The sequence below is a fragment of the Hylobates moloch genome, unplaced genomic scaffold, assembly GCF_009828535.3.
Source record: "Hylobates moloch isolate HMO894 unplaced genomic scaffold, HMol_V3 SCAFFOLD_4, whole genome shotgun sequence".
NCBI classification, from domain to species: domain Eukaryota; kingdom Metazoa; phylum Chordata; class Mammalia; order Primates; family Hylobatidae; genus Hylobates; species Hylobates moloch.
Window position 1 is genome coordinate 134,855,929 of NW_026652279.1, and position 15,563 is coordinate 134,871,491.

At 38.7% G+C, this 15,563-nt stretch overlaps 1 protein-coding gene across 5 annotated transcripts in view; it reads right to left on the reverse strand.

Moving 5' to 3' along the window:
- The window catches only part of KLF12 (KLF transcription factor 12), a 632,776-nt gene that overhangs the window by 34,390 nt on the left and 582,823 nt on the right, over nt 1-15,563 (reverse strand). The gene's annotated exons all lie outside the window — the stretch shown is intronic.

Genomic DNA, 15,563 nt, shown 5'->3' on the forward strand with positions numbered 1-15,563 from the left:
ACCAAAAAAACCCTGAAATCAGAATTCAGTCAATAATGAATGTTTTTTTAGGGACCAGTGAAGTAATCCTGCAACACAGCGCATCAACCACTTAAATATACTGCAGGCAGAGAAACAAAAACAAAGGCTACAGAAGGCCATGAAATTGCTTCACTGTGAGTTCTGAATTTACATCAAAATGAAGACAAGTGGATTGTCTATAGGACCTCAGCCCTGGTTTTCCTCATTCTAAAGTGAAACGTGGGCCAGGTGCGGTGGCTCATGCCTGTAATCCCAGCACTTAGGGAAGCCGATGCAGATGGATCGCTTAGCTCAGGAGCTCAAGACCAGCCTGGGCAACAGGGTGAAACTCTGTCTCTACCAAAACATACAAAAATTAGCTGGGTGTGGTGGCTCACGCCAGTAATCCCAGCACTTTGTGAAGCTGATGTAGGTAGATCCCTTGAGCTCAGGAGTTCAAGACCAGCCAGGGCAACATGGTAAAATCCTGTCTCTACAAAAACATACAAAAATTAGCTGGGCTTGGTGGCATGTGCCCGTAGTCCCAGCTACTTGGAAGGCTGAGGTGAGAGGACTGCTTAGGCCGGGGAGGTGGAGGTTGCAGTGAGCCAAGATCACGCCACTGCACTCCAATCTGGGTGAAAGAGCGAGACCTGTCTCAAAAAAAGAGTTAACTGAAATGTTTTAGAACATTATGAAGAACAAATACCTAAAGGTATCTGTACAATAAAAATAATTTTTAAAAAGGATATATGCAATGAATAGTTGTACCCAGTAAAGCTGGCTTTGAAATGACATTCAATGGGTATATTTTCTCCTTGGTTCCCCTTTCTAAATGGCAGAGATATCTTCAGATGTCAAAGAATCCTTGGCTAAGCTATGCCTTTCAGAACTGCTGATTTGATCTTTTTGTGGAAAGGTAGGAAGGTAAGTGAAGCTGAGGTAACAGGGAACCAGAAACGCAGAAGAACCTGAAGAACACAGGAAGGTGATAGGACAGTCCAAGCTCCAAGAGTGCTGCTGTTGTGTTGGGATCCCCAGCACACATCCACAGTCAGTGGGCACTGCAAGTGGACAACAACCGTGGACTGGGGGTTTGTCTGAACCAAGTCCATGGCTGGAGAGGTGACAGTCGAGTTACTGGTACCAAGTAATTTTGTATTTCCAGAACCTAGGACATTGTGGGCATTCAAAAAAAAAAAAAAAAAGTTTGCTAAATAGAATAAATGAATGCATTAAGCCTGGTATTCCTAATTTTTAATTTTATAAGTAATTTATTAATTCTTAATTGGTTAATTAATTCTTACTAGGATACTTTGATTCCAAGTCTTCAGACAATGGGCACTCAATTCCACACTCCTACGCCCATTTCCCCGAGTTTCTTTTTTTTTTTGAGATAGGGTCTTGCTCTGTCATCTAGACTGGTGGCCTAGGTGGCACGATCATAGCTCCCTGTAATCTTGAGCTCCTGGACTCTAGTGATCCTTCCCCTCAACCTCCTGAGTAGCTAGGATTACAGGTACACGCCACCATGCCTGGCTAACGTTTTAATTTTTGTACAGACGGGGTTTTGTTATGTTGCCCAGACTTATCTTGAACTCCTGGCTTCAAGTGATCCTGCTTCAGTCTCCCAAAGTGCTGGGATTACAGACATGAACCACCATGCCAGGCTAAGTTTCATATTTTCAATGCTACACAAAGTGGCTGGTGAATATCCGGGAATCTGGGTAACTATTAAAAAAAAAAGATATAAATGTCTCAATTATTTCCTCTAAGTTCAAGAGCAGTGTGTTCTAAAGTATTGCTTACAATTAAATTTCTCAGTGGGAGGCCACTGATAAATGTGTAGGATGCTGGTGAATGAAATAACAAAAGTCTTTCTTTTGACCCTAATAGGCATTTAGATAAGTTGGAAAAAGTGAGGGAAAGACCCTTACTCCTGGCAATATTATCTTGCCCTATCTCACTCGGGGGCTGTCCATAAGAAGTGGTGTTAGGTAACAGAACAGCTAGGTGTTTTCACTCTGCCTTATCTATGCTTTCTGAGCAACATGCCCTTTGTTCAGAAGGCACCTGAAGAATCCTCACAGGCATGCAACCTGACTTCTGTGCTTCAAAAACTGGCCTTATTATAAAGAATGGGAATGTGCAAGTAACTACTGCATACACCAGTAGAGCATTCTTCGCATAATCATTAGTAATAAACTTGGTATGATGAAAATGGTTGAGGTAAAACACTTGTAACTGTGTTCCCAAATTCCATACTAAATACATCTGTACAGCCCCAAAGAATAATAACTAAAGGCTCACTTCTTTCCCCAGAAGGTTAGACCATTTAGAGTAGTGAATGAACACCTGAGGGGGCCTCACAGGTACCACGTTGTAATAATTAGGTCTAGAGAGAACAAATGAGTGAATCATGACTTTGGTTGCACAACAGTCCCACTTGGAATGGCAAGTTAAATTAGAATTAAATCCAGAGAGGCTCAAAAAGTCACATCCAAGAACAGCTCTATTTAAATGGAAGGCACCGCATGGCTGCCATGAAAGAAATTAGGGTTAACCGTAATCAGCCGGTAATAAAAGACCATTCGTCATGTGTGACCTTAGCATGATGAGATGTCCTTCACTGAAACTGGAGTTTTTACAGGAGTTAAAAAAAAATTAAAAAGGCCAGGACAATCTTTCAAGCCTGGAAAGAAGACATACACATCCCAGATTTAAAAACCAGAGCAGAAAACACTGGAATTGAAGGAGCTTTAGTAAATTCACAAACGCAATCACAACAGAATTCCAAGGGACACAGCTGAGGATAACAATGATATCTACAAAATGCTTACTGGGTGTCAGGCACTGACCTAAATGCCTTAAACTTCAGAGCAACCCTCTGAGATTGACACTACTATCCCTGTACACTGTATCCCTCTTTTACAGATGAGGAAACTGAGGCACAGAGAGGTTAAGGCCAAGGCCAAGACAAACTCTGTGGCTACACCAAAACTCAGACCTGAGTGGTTGATTCCAGAACTCAATTTTAATCACAATGTTATGCTTATTCAGATGACGATACAGGTATTACAAACCAACATATGATAAAAGGGGAAAAAGCAACAAAATATCTGTAGCATTTAAATTTCCCCTTTAACCCAATTATATAAAACAACAGCACATATAAGTGTTACTGAATATAGCCTGCAATGATAAGACATATACTTTTCTCTGGAGAACTTTAAAAAGGTAAACCATTCTGTAAGTACTGTCAGATGGGCATTCAGTATACTTACTATTAATCTACCAAAGAAAGTATTTTCTTTTCTCTCTTTTCATCTTTTTTGAAAAAGAGACAAGAACTCATTCTGTTGCCCAAGCTGCAATGCAGTGGTATAATCATGACTCACTGGAGCCTCAAACTCCTGGGCTCAAACAATCCTTCTGCCTCAGCCTCCTGGGAGCTAGGCCTACAGGTGCATGCCACCATGCCTAGTTAATTTTTTTTTTTTTTTTTGGTAGAGAAAGGGTCTTGCTGTGTTGTCCTAGCCTGTCTTGAACTCCTGGCCTCAAGTGATCCTCCCACTTTGGCCTCCCAGAGTGTTGGGATTATAGGTATGAGCCACTATGCCTAGCCAGTACATATTTTCTTAAAGTTGTTATAAACTATGTATTTCCAAGGGAAATGTTTCTTAAAGGCTGACTTTGGCGGTGGTATACGATAATGTCTTCCTTGACCACTAATGCCACAAAACTAGTCCCTTCCCTGTCATTCCACTTTATTTACAATTGTACCAAAAAGAATTGAGTTGGTTGCACGATAGAATTACCTTAAGGGAAGTGGAACATTCAGTTTACAAAGTATATTTTGTACTATTTCTAAAGTTTAATATTATTTAAAATAAGACATTGAACATCACCTACAGAATTTTGAACTAACTTCTGCCACAGAATACCGTAGGTAGAATGACTTCCTTGTTAGTGAATCAAACACCACCCTGGGAATGAATTATCAAGACCAAAAGCAGAGCAAGAGTGGATGAGACTTTCAATTAACCAGGATTTACATAAATCTCAGTAAAACAGATTCTATTCACATGAACAAGCCAGATATCTGCATTTCTTTGTAGGCTTTCCCTTAACCAGTAGATGGCTCTCAGAGGCAGGAAACTTCATATTTATCTTCCATACTACAACAGACTCTAGTGCCTGTCAAACCATGTCAATGTCTCTCCTATGATATTAATTAGGGAAAAGGCGCTGTTTAGATACATTTACTACCAAATCCCCAGCAGCTACATTCGGAGGTGGAGCAGATTCACTGGCATCAAGCTCCTCTCGCACTCCTGTCTGTAGCATTTCACAGAAAACTACTTTTGAACAGATTGAAACTGTAAGATTAGTAGTTGCCACCCTTTTCAGAAGCTGTGACTGAGACATTATATCATGTTCTAATTTGGATTCAATAAAAATGTTTTCACAAAATGTGTAAATCAAGAGAAATATATTTGCTAAAATGCATCAAAAAGCTCAGTCTTAGCATCTATTCAAACTAGAGTTTGGCAAGTTTTCCATATGAACAGAATGTGTCTAAAATACATATTTAATTATTGTTTTACTTTAATAAACAAAGTCTCCTACTAAACTAATTAAAAGATAATGGTTTACAAATGAGCCTTTTAGGGGCCCAAGGGGTGCCCTGGGGATGGATTCACAGTATTTCATGATTTTACTTAAATATAACAACAGCCACTAAGTATTTTTCCACATCACTTTCTAGACCATTAAAAAACTTAAAAGTATTACAAGCTTTCTGTTCTTTTTGTTTCAACATATTTCAGCAAGCAAGATCATAAGCTGTATTAGGCAAAATGTTTAAAGAGAATCAAAATAGAAAAAAACGAATCATTAACAGTTTGTTCTGGTTGGCTATATTATCAAACTTTTATGATGAACTTAGACTACAAGTTGAAAGAGGATTATTGGCTAACAAAAAAATACCTATTTCAGATATAGAGTATCTATTGAAAATAGCTACTCTGTGGGGAATGTCTCATGCATTGTGAAGACTTTACCCCATGAAATCAATTAATAATGTAGGATGAAACGAGGGTTCTGAAACAGGTATGGATTTCTGGATTATACTAGACATACCCACTTAATGGAAGACACATAACATACTTGAATATTTAGAGGGATTTTCCAACAGAATTTCTTCAGAAAATATCGGGGTTTAAATTATGTTTTATGCCAGAAGTGATAGCTTGGTGGATTACATAAGCCTTAAAAAAAAAAAAACTTTCTAGGTCAGAATAGGATTAATTATTTTAATTGGAATGCCTTAAGGGTAAGCCCTGCCCTCCTCATTCTGGCATGGGCCCAACCCATGCCCTATTGCTTTATGAGAACAGCACTTTATCTTATCCATGTGGCTCCTGAAGACATCTGATTTTGGGACTCTCTAGAATCATGCTAAATTTTAAAAATAAGTTATCCTGATTTGACTACAGTTAAACTTTAAGCTACTCAAGAGTGAAGAGTCTTATACATGTCTATTTATGTGACCGACAAACACAAAAAAAAGCTCATCATCACTGGTCATTAGAGAAATGCAAATAAAACCACAATGAGATACCATCTCATGTCAGTTAGAATGGCGATCATTAAAAAGTCAGGAAACAACAGATGCTGGAGAGGATGCGGAGAAATAGGAACACTTTACACTGTTGGTGGGACTGCAAATTAGTTCAACCATTGTGGAAGACAGTATGGTGATTACTCAAGGATCTAGAACCAGAATTACCATTTGACCCAGCAATACCATTTCTGGGTATATACCCAAAGGATTATAAATCATTCTACTATAAAGACACATGCAAACGTATGTTTACTGCAGCACTATTTACAATAGCAGAGACTTGGAACCAACCCAAATGCCCACCAATGATAGACTGGAAAAAGAAAATGTGGCACATATACACCATGGAATACTATGCAGCCATAAAAAAAATGAGATCATGCCCTTTGCAGGGACATGGGTGAAGCTATAAACCATCATTCTCAGCAAACTAACACAGGAACAGAAAACTGAACACTGCATGTTCTCACTCATAAATGGGAGTTGAACAATGAGAACACATGGACACAAGGAAGGGAACATCACACTTGGGGCCTGATGTAGTACTTAAGCTAACATGAATTATTGAAAGTTTTTATTGCTTGGGTAGGATTATATAAATCAGACCAAGTAGAACTCATTGGTAGTTTTCCACTTGAGTTTGTGTTACCAAAATGACTGAGGCCACATATAGGGATTTTTCTCATCATAAGATGTCCAGGTATTTGAATTCTGGAGGAAAACAAAAATCTTCCCACCTGAGACAGATAATATTTTACCTGCTTTTGATTTTGTTCCTGAGAATTTTCCTTACTCTTTGAATACTCTGTGAAATTAACACTGGAAAAGTAGAGAGGTATACCAATATGACTCAAATTCATCTTTTTTTTTTTTTTTTTTTGAGACGGAGTCTCACTCTGTTGCCCAGGCTGGAGTGCAGTGGTGCAATGTCGGCTCACTGCAAGCTCCGCCTCCCGGGTTCATGCCATTCTCCTGCCTCAGCCTCTCCGAGTAGCTGGGACTACAGGCGCCCGCCACCATGCCCGGCTAATTTTTTGTATTTTTAGTAGAGACGGGGTTTCACTGTGGTCTCGATCTCCTGACCTCGTGATCCGCCTGCCTCAGCCTCCCAAAGTGCTGGGATTACAAGCGTGAGCCACTGCGCCCGGCCTCAAATTCATATCTTAAAGACATTCAGAAGATGAGAAAACTAAGGCTCAGAAAGATTAGACTAATTACTGCTCGAAGCTCACACAGCTAAACAGGGGCAGTTAGAGATAAACAGTGGGTTTCTTGACCCCTAGGGCTAAGACTTTTCCACTTTCCAATGATGTTGTAGAAAGATCTGTGTGGTACTTTTACTTAGTAGGAAGGAAAATCTGCTTGGCAACACTGATATTCTTTCTTTTTACATCAGATAGTTAGAGCTACACACTTACCCTATTTCCTTTTTTTTGCTTTGGCTGCTAGAAAAGTCAGATACAATAGCCTAGGATTTGTTGTGCTTATTTGCCACTCTAATTATAAGATTTGAAACACAAAACTACGAGGTTTTAATTTTATATAGTATTTTATTTTTTATTTTTTTTGAGACGGAGTCTTGCTCTGTTGCCAAGCTGGAGTGCAGTGGTACAATCTCAGCTCACTGCAACCTCCACCTCCTGGGTTCAAGCTATTCTCCTGACTCAGTCTCCTGAGTAGCTGGGACTACAGGCGCCCGCCACCATGCCCAGCTAATTTTTCTATGTTTAGCAGAGACGGGGTTTCACCATGTTCGCCAGGATGGTCTTGATCTCTTGACCTCGTGATCCACCTGCCTTGGCCTCCCAAAGTGCTGGGATTACAGGCGTGAGCCATCACGCCCGGCCAGTAATTTTTTAAATGTAGGTATTACGAAATATTTTCTGAACTAAGGAAACTTTTAATGATAAACAAGAAAACAAAAACAAAAAAATAGAATATGCTGCTCTTTAAAATGGAGAAATCTATGTGATAGTCGAACCTGGGTTTTAATTTGAAGACTTCTAAAGTTCTGTGATCAATAAGCTCATATTATCTTTAAGGAAAAAAAAAGACAAAATAAGGATTTTGATTTTTGTGGTGGAAGATCCTTGTACTAACAGCCTCATTCTCTTGGTCAAATATCACTATTCCATTTATAGGACTTAACATGCTAATTAAAATAACAGGACTTGTAATCTGAAAATACAGACATGAATTACAGCTATTATAACTTGTTAGCTATGGTATCTTGGGCATTTAAACTCTTGGATTTTCAGATTCCCATATTTCAAATTTTATTTATTTATTTATTTATTTATTTATTTATTTATTTATTTATTGAGATGGAGTTTCACTCTTGTTGCCCAGGCTGGAGTGCAATGGTGCTATCTCGGCTCACTGCAACCTCCACCTCCCGGGTTCAAGCGATTCTCCTGCCTCGGCCTCCCAAGTAGCTGGGGTTACAGGCATGCGCCACCATGCCCGGCTAATTTTGTATTGTTTTTAGTAGAGACGGGGTTTCTCCATGACCTCCCAACCTCAGGTGATCCGCCTGCCTTGGCCTCCCAAAGTGCTCGGATTACAGGCGTGAGCCACTGTGCCCGGCTTCAAGTGGGTTTTGAATAGTAATTACTGAATAGAATTTTCATGAAGATTAGTTTAGAGTAAGGTAAAGGTGACCCAATGTCCAATACATCCCCAACACTTCTTAATATTATGTTCCTTCTTTCTTTTGTGGCTAATAACTTTACTCACACACCATAAAAGTCATCCTTATAAAGTGTACAATTCCGTGGCATTCAATACACTCATATTGTTATACAATCATTACTTCTATCTGACTCCAAAACATTTTCATCACCCCAAAAGAAAACCCCATACTCATTAGCATCCATTCTGCCTTCCTCCTAGTCCTTGGCAAGGACTAATCTACTTTCTATGAATTTGTCTATTCTGGACACTTAATAGAAATGGCATCATATAATACATGGCTTTTTGTGTCTGCCTTCTTTCACTGAGCATAAAGTCATCAGGGCTCATCCACGTTGTAGCATGCATCAGTACTTCACTCATTTTATAGTTAAATAATATTCCATTTATGGATAGATCACATTTACTTTATGGACATCACATTTAGTTTATTTAGTTGATGGACAGTTGGGCTGATTCCACTTTTTGCCTATTATGAATAACGCTGCTATAAACATTGCGAACAGCTTTTGTGTAGACATATGTTTTCGGATCTCTTGGTTACATACCTAAGAGTAGAATTATTAGGTCATATGATAATTCTACGCTTAGCATTTTGAGGAACTGCCAGACTGTTTTCTAAAGTGGTTGTACCATTTTATAATTTAACCAGTATTGTGAGAAAGATCCAATTTTTCCACATCCTTACCAAAACATAATGTCAGTCTTTTTAATTTCAGCAATCCTAGAGGTTGTAAAGTTGTACCTCACTGTAGTTTTGATGAGCATTTCCCTAATGACTAATGATGTTGAGAATTTTTTCCTGTGCTCATGGGCCATTTGTATACCTTCTCTGGAGAAATGTTTGACCATTTGTAAACTGATTTTTTTTTTTATTGTTGAGTTGTAAAATTTCTTTATATATTCTGGAGACAAGTCCCTTATCAGATATATGATTCTCAAATATTTTGAAGTTTGATTTAGTTCACTTTATTATTTTTTGTGATATATATTTGGTGCTCTAAGATGGCTTGGACTAACATAAAGTCTCAAAGATTTACTCCTATGTTTTAAATAGCTTTATAAAAGCTATGACTTTTATAGCTTTGACTCTTACATTTAGATACATGATCAATTGTGAGTTCATTTTTGTATATGGTATAAGAAAGGAAGGAGTCCAATTTCATTCTTTTGCATGGGGATAATTCAGTTGTCCCGGCAACATTTGTTGAAAAGATTATTCTTTCCTCAGTGAATTGTCTTGACACCACTGACAAAACCAATTTACCATAAATGTAAGGGTTGATTCCTGGACTCTTACTTCTATTCCATAGATTTGCCTATGTATAATTATCCTGGTACCACAATGTCTTAATTTTATAGTTTTAGGATCAGTTTTTAAATTGGAAAACATTATTCCTCCAAATTTATTCTCCCCCCTCAGATTGTTTTCACATAAAATTTAGAATCATCTCATCAATTTCTTTTTTTTTTTTTTTTGAGATGGAGTCTCACTCTGTGGCCCAGGCTGCAGTGCAGTGGCATGATCTTAGCTCACTGCAACCTCTGTCTCCCGGGTTCAAGTGATTCTCCCAGTTCGGTCTCCTGAGTAGCAGGGATTACAGACATGCACCACCATGCCTGGCTAATTTTTGTATTTTAGTAGAGACAAGGTTTCACCATGTTGGCCAGGCTGGCTTCGTACTCCTGACCTCAGGTGATCCACCCACCTCGGCCTCCCAAAGTGCTGGAATTACAGGCGTGTGCCACCGTGGCCAGCCATCATCAATTTCTGTAAAAGAAAATGCAGCTGAAATTTGGATGAAAACTAAATTGTAGACTGCTGCCATCTTACCAACATTATGTCTTTCAAACCATGAATATAGGACATCTTTCCGTTTAATTAAAAAAATTTTTTTTAACCATGTTTTGTAGTTCTCAATGTTCAAGTCTTACATATCTTTTGTTAAATATGTTCATAGGTATTTTCTTTTTCATGCTATTGTAAATGAAACCATTTTCTTAAATTAATTTTTAGATTGTCCACTGTTAGTAAACAGAAATACAATTAATGTTTATTCATCTTGTGTCCTGTAACCTTGTTAAACTCATTTATTAGTTCTAATACTTTTTGGGAGGCGCCCTTTAGATTTCCTATACAAGATCATGTCAACTGCAAATAGAGATAGCTTTACTTCTTCCTTTCCAATCTACATTTCTTTCTCTTAATTGCCTCGGCTAGAATGTTGAGTGAAAAGTGGTGTGTATGGACATCCTTGTCTTGTTACTGATCTTAGGGTTAGGTGCTCAGTCTTCTACCATTAAGTACGTTAGATATGAGTTTTTCATAGATGCGCTTTATCTGAGGATACTGCCACCTATTCCTAGTGTACTGAGTGTTTTCATTACAAAAGGATGTTGGATTTTGTCAAATGCCTTTTCTGTGTCTATCAAGATAGAAGTGGTTTTCTCTATTAATGTGGTGTATTATATTGATTTCCACATGTCAAATCAGCCTCGTTTCTGCGGTAAGTCCCCCTTCTCATGGTATGTAATCCTTTTTATATGTTGCTGGACTCAGTGTGCTTGTTAATTTGTTGAAGGCTTTTGAGTCTCCACCCATAAGGGATATTGGCATGTAGTTTTCTTGTGAGGTCTTTGTCTGGTTTTGGTATTAGGATAATGCTGGTATCAAAGAATAAGTTAGCAAGAGTTCTGGGCTCCTCATTAACCTTGGGTTTCATGGCACCATGTTTACACTGAGATCCATTCCTTACTATGTCAACTGTTCCCATTTGCTGATATTTGCAACCTCAGTTTTGCTTTTAGTCCACTTCGGCAGAGTTGCTCTTTATGATATTTTTATGCTATTAGCCCTGCTCTTACCTAGAACTTTTCATATCACTAAAGTTTCATGGCCATGATGTCCACTGAATGCACAGACCTGGCCCATCCCTATTCACCTATGAAGAAAGATCAAATAAGAACTTTGCAAGTTTTAAAGTATCATGTGTTATTTACTTTCCTAGATTCACTCTTCTACATTATTGGCAACACATTGTCTAAAGTTCTCAGGATCTGAGCATATCGCTGGGTATTTCTGTTCAAATCTCAGTGTGAACTGTACTGTTTACAATACTCTCAATGTATACTGTAAAATACTGCATGATATAATAATGGCTTCTATAGCACCAAACATAAGCTTAGAAGATTGTCAGAAAAAGTACTTGACAGCAGGCAGGGTAGATACTGTTACTGTCAGTCTTACAGCTGAGAAATAGGTGAGGAAGGCGTAGCCTGGAGTGTTTAACTGCTAGGGAATGATAAACCTGAGAGCTCTTGCCTCTACTCCTTTTCCTATATTTCATCTTTCCAAAATCTTAAAAATGTCAAGATGATAATGTTAAATCTCTTGTACCATATTTATTGATGATTAAATATTATATACACTGTTGGGTTTTAACTTTGCTTTTTCCTGCTGAGAAAATCAGTAAGATGAGAGTAGTAGATTAGCAGCAGTCAGCTGTGTAGGTATTTTTCATCTTAACAGTAGTGACTCAATAAAATAAAATAACAATTATTTTCTGTAAGTTCACCACAGGGAAGCAAGTGAACATGCAAAGGCATTCTTAGCAAGTTGATAATCTAGTAAAGTGTAGAATGTGGACATCTCTCTACCTCAAATGCATGAAAAATGACTCAAATCTTTGCTCAAATCTATGACATGTGGAAGTGTAAAGCCTCCTCCCCAGCCCCCTCCAGGATGTATGTACATTTCTGGGACTTTAGTTCTCAGAACGATCTTAACCTCTAGCATCAAGTTAGCACCTTCTTCAAGAGCACCTTCTTCAAAAACTACATAAACCCATCTGAGGGTCTAGTAAGCCCTCTCTCCAAAGACAGATGCCGAGGGACTCCTGGAGCTTCACTATCTTTGCCTGGTGCTCCTTCTATCTGTAAAATGCTCTTGACTGCCTGCCTCTGTGCCGCTCACTGGTCTCACCCAGCCTCAGGCTCTTTGCGTCTTGCTGGGGAGCTCTCGGCTCTCTTCTCTGATTTCTTACTCCACCCCCATCTCAACTGCATGCAAAAGAAAAACAACAGCTTCATTCCCTTGGCACAAGTATAACAGCTTTGCCCTCCAAAAACCTTGGTGGCAGGTTATATTCAGGTCCCTGGCTAGGAAGTACGGGCAGGGCTCAGCTCATAGTTTACCTCCAAGCCTTTCAGAGGGCACATTTTCCACACGAAGAATTTTGTTCTGGAGGAATCTGGTGCCAGCTACTAAGATGATAAAAACTCCCCCAACTTATTATATATGTAAATCATAATTATACAAGGCAAAAAATGATGTGTGATAAAGAGAGGTGTAATGAAGTGTTATGGGAGTCAAGGGAGGGGGTGTCTGTTTCTGTTTGGAAAGTCAGGGCAAGCTTAATAGAGGACACCAACAAATGAGTCTTGAAGAATACGGGTATGTGGATGTGTCGGTGGTAAAGAGAAGGTGGGAGAGAGAATTTATGATTATGGAGATAAAATAGCTCACAGTTAATCTGAATATCAAATTGTCTAACAAACAGGGTTCCTAACGGGTGGGTGGGCAGAAGAGGATGATATAGGGCAGACAGGATGACCAGGGCCAGGTATGACAGACTGAATGTTTCCCTACAAGAACTTCAATGTGTAGGTCCTGGAAGTGCCATGATTTTGTTTTGTTCTGTTTTGTTTTTTTAGTTTTAGAAGGAAAATTCTGGCATATGACAGTAAGCTTCCATGGTGAGAAGGTGATTAAAGTCAAGGCCTTTATCAATCACTGAGCTATTTACTGCCATCACTCAAGTAAGTGGAGTCTACCTGAACCAAAGCAGTGTCTTTAAATACGAATCAGAGGGGACCAATTCCAAGGAATTTCAGAAGTAGAACAGTCAGTTCTTGGTAACTGATTGGATAATGGGGGATAAGGGAGAGAGAGGAGTGAATGGTGTCAGCTGAGCATGGATGGCCAGGATAACGTCATTAGCCAACCTGGAGTCCACAGGAAAAGTGCCCAGATAAAAGCTAATGATTAAAATTAATCTATATGTAAACAATACATTTATGTTTAAATGACAACAGAGTAGCACTTTCTTTTCATTTGCTAGACAAGTAATAATTAAAAAAATAGTAGAAACTAGGTAATAAGGAAGTATTTCCAGAAATACATGGAGTTTATAAAAGAAAGCTCATAAAATAAACTTAATGGTAATGGAATTTCATTAAATGTTGTCCAATGTGTAATTCTAAAGGCCAGGTACTTGGTAGAGGAAATTAGACAAAAAAAAAAAAAAAAAAAAGCATAGTTTTTGTTTATTCAGTCAATTAACATTCATTAAATTCTTTTAGGGATATTACTAAGTTTATAGTTGGCAGTTTACATACTTGATGATTGCAATCTAGGTGATTGCTTTTTTGATTGTTTTCAATTATAGGAGTTTGTTTTTCAGGACCTCAAAGAGATGCACTTAAGTGGAGGGAAGGACAAATGGATGAAAAAAAACAAGTTCTAAAGTGCAAACTGTGGCCTTAGGCAGCCTGCTGAGCGTTTTACATACTAGAATAGCTTGAAAGAGTGAAGGGACTGAAAGATGTGAGTTCAGGACTACCAGAGGAAGAATCTTACCAATGCATTTTTAGCTATGTCTTACAGAAATTTAACGCCTTTCCTAAGCTTTGGTTTCTTTTCCTATAAAACAATAGCATCTATACTTTGTGGGGTTATAAAAGGCATTAGGGTTATGAAAATAAAATACTTTGCATAAGGAGGTAAATATTTGGGAAATGACTGCAGTAACTGCTGTTTCACTTTGTGTTAACTGTAATTATTAACTCTTTTTTTTTTTGAGAGGGAGTTTCGCTCTTGTTGCCCAGGTTGGAGTGCAGTGGCGTGATCTCAACTCACTGCAACCTCCACCTCCTGGGTTCAAGTGATTCTCCTGTCTTAGCCTCCTGAGTAGCAAGGATTACAGGCACCCACCACCACACCTGGATAATGTTTTTTTTTTTGTTTTTTTTTTTTTTTTGTATTTTTAGTAGAAACCGGGTTTCACCATGTTGGCCAGGCTGGTCGCAAACTCCTGACCTCAGGTGATCCATCCGCCTCGGCCCCCCAAAGTGCTGGGATTACAGGCATGAGCCACGGTGCCTGGCTGTTTAACCCCATTTTACAGATGAGAAATCTGGGGTTCAGTCAAGTTAAGTAACTCACCCAAAAACACAGATAATAAGCAGTAAGAGCTGCCTTTTTTGGTACTTGTTATTCCAAGCACCTGAAACAATGGCTGGCAGAGGAGGTGCTCGATAGATAGTTGCCTAATATTAAGGAAAAGCATCTCACATCACACATCTACATACCTCCTTCCCTCTTGACCTCTCAATGTTGGAGGTTCCCTGAGCTCAGTCCTCCAGCCATTTCTCCTTTCTGTTTCAACTCTTCCTTGAGTGATCTTGCTCATTCCCATGTTTAGCATGGTGTGTTTCACATAGCTTTTTGTATGTCACTCAAATCTATTTCAAACTCCCCCTTCCCTGAGCTCCAGACTCATGTATCTTTTAGACCTTCGACTTGTGTGTCAAGCAGATAACTCTAACTTAACACGCCCAAAGCTGAACTAGTGATGCTTTTCCCCAAACCCATTCCTTTCCCAGTTTTCCCTATCTCAGGAAATAACCACTTCTCTTGGCAGTTCAGAACAAAAACAGGGGTTCCTCATGATTATTCTCTTCTATAGCTTATACAGGACCTACAGGCTCAACTTCTAAAATGTATCTCAAATTTGAATACTTCCATCTTCACTGCCATACTCATCTCTTATCTGGCTACCTGCTATAGGATCTAACTGGAATCCCTGCTCCCACACCATTACTCCTTCCCCCCAGTCTTTTATTTTTAATTGTAATGAAATATACATAGCATGAAATTTACCCCTTTAACTGTTTTTAAGTGTACAATTCAGTGGCACCAAGTACATTTACACTGTTGTGTAACTATCACCAATATTTATATGTAGAACTTCTTCATCATCCTAACAGAAACTCTGTTTCCACTATATATTAACTCCCTGTCCCCTCCCTTCCTTTAGCCCTGGTAACCTCTACTATATTTTTTGTCTCTATGAATTTGCCTACTTTAGGTGCCTCATATAAGTAGAATCATACAATATTAGTCTTTTTATGTCTGTCTGTCTTATTTCACTTAGCATAAAGTTTTCAAGATTCATCCACATTGTAG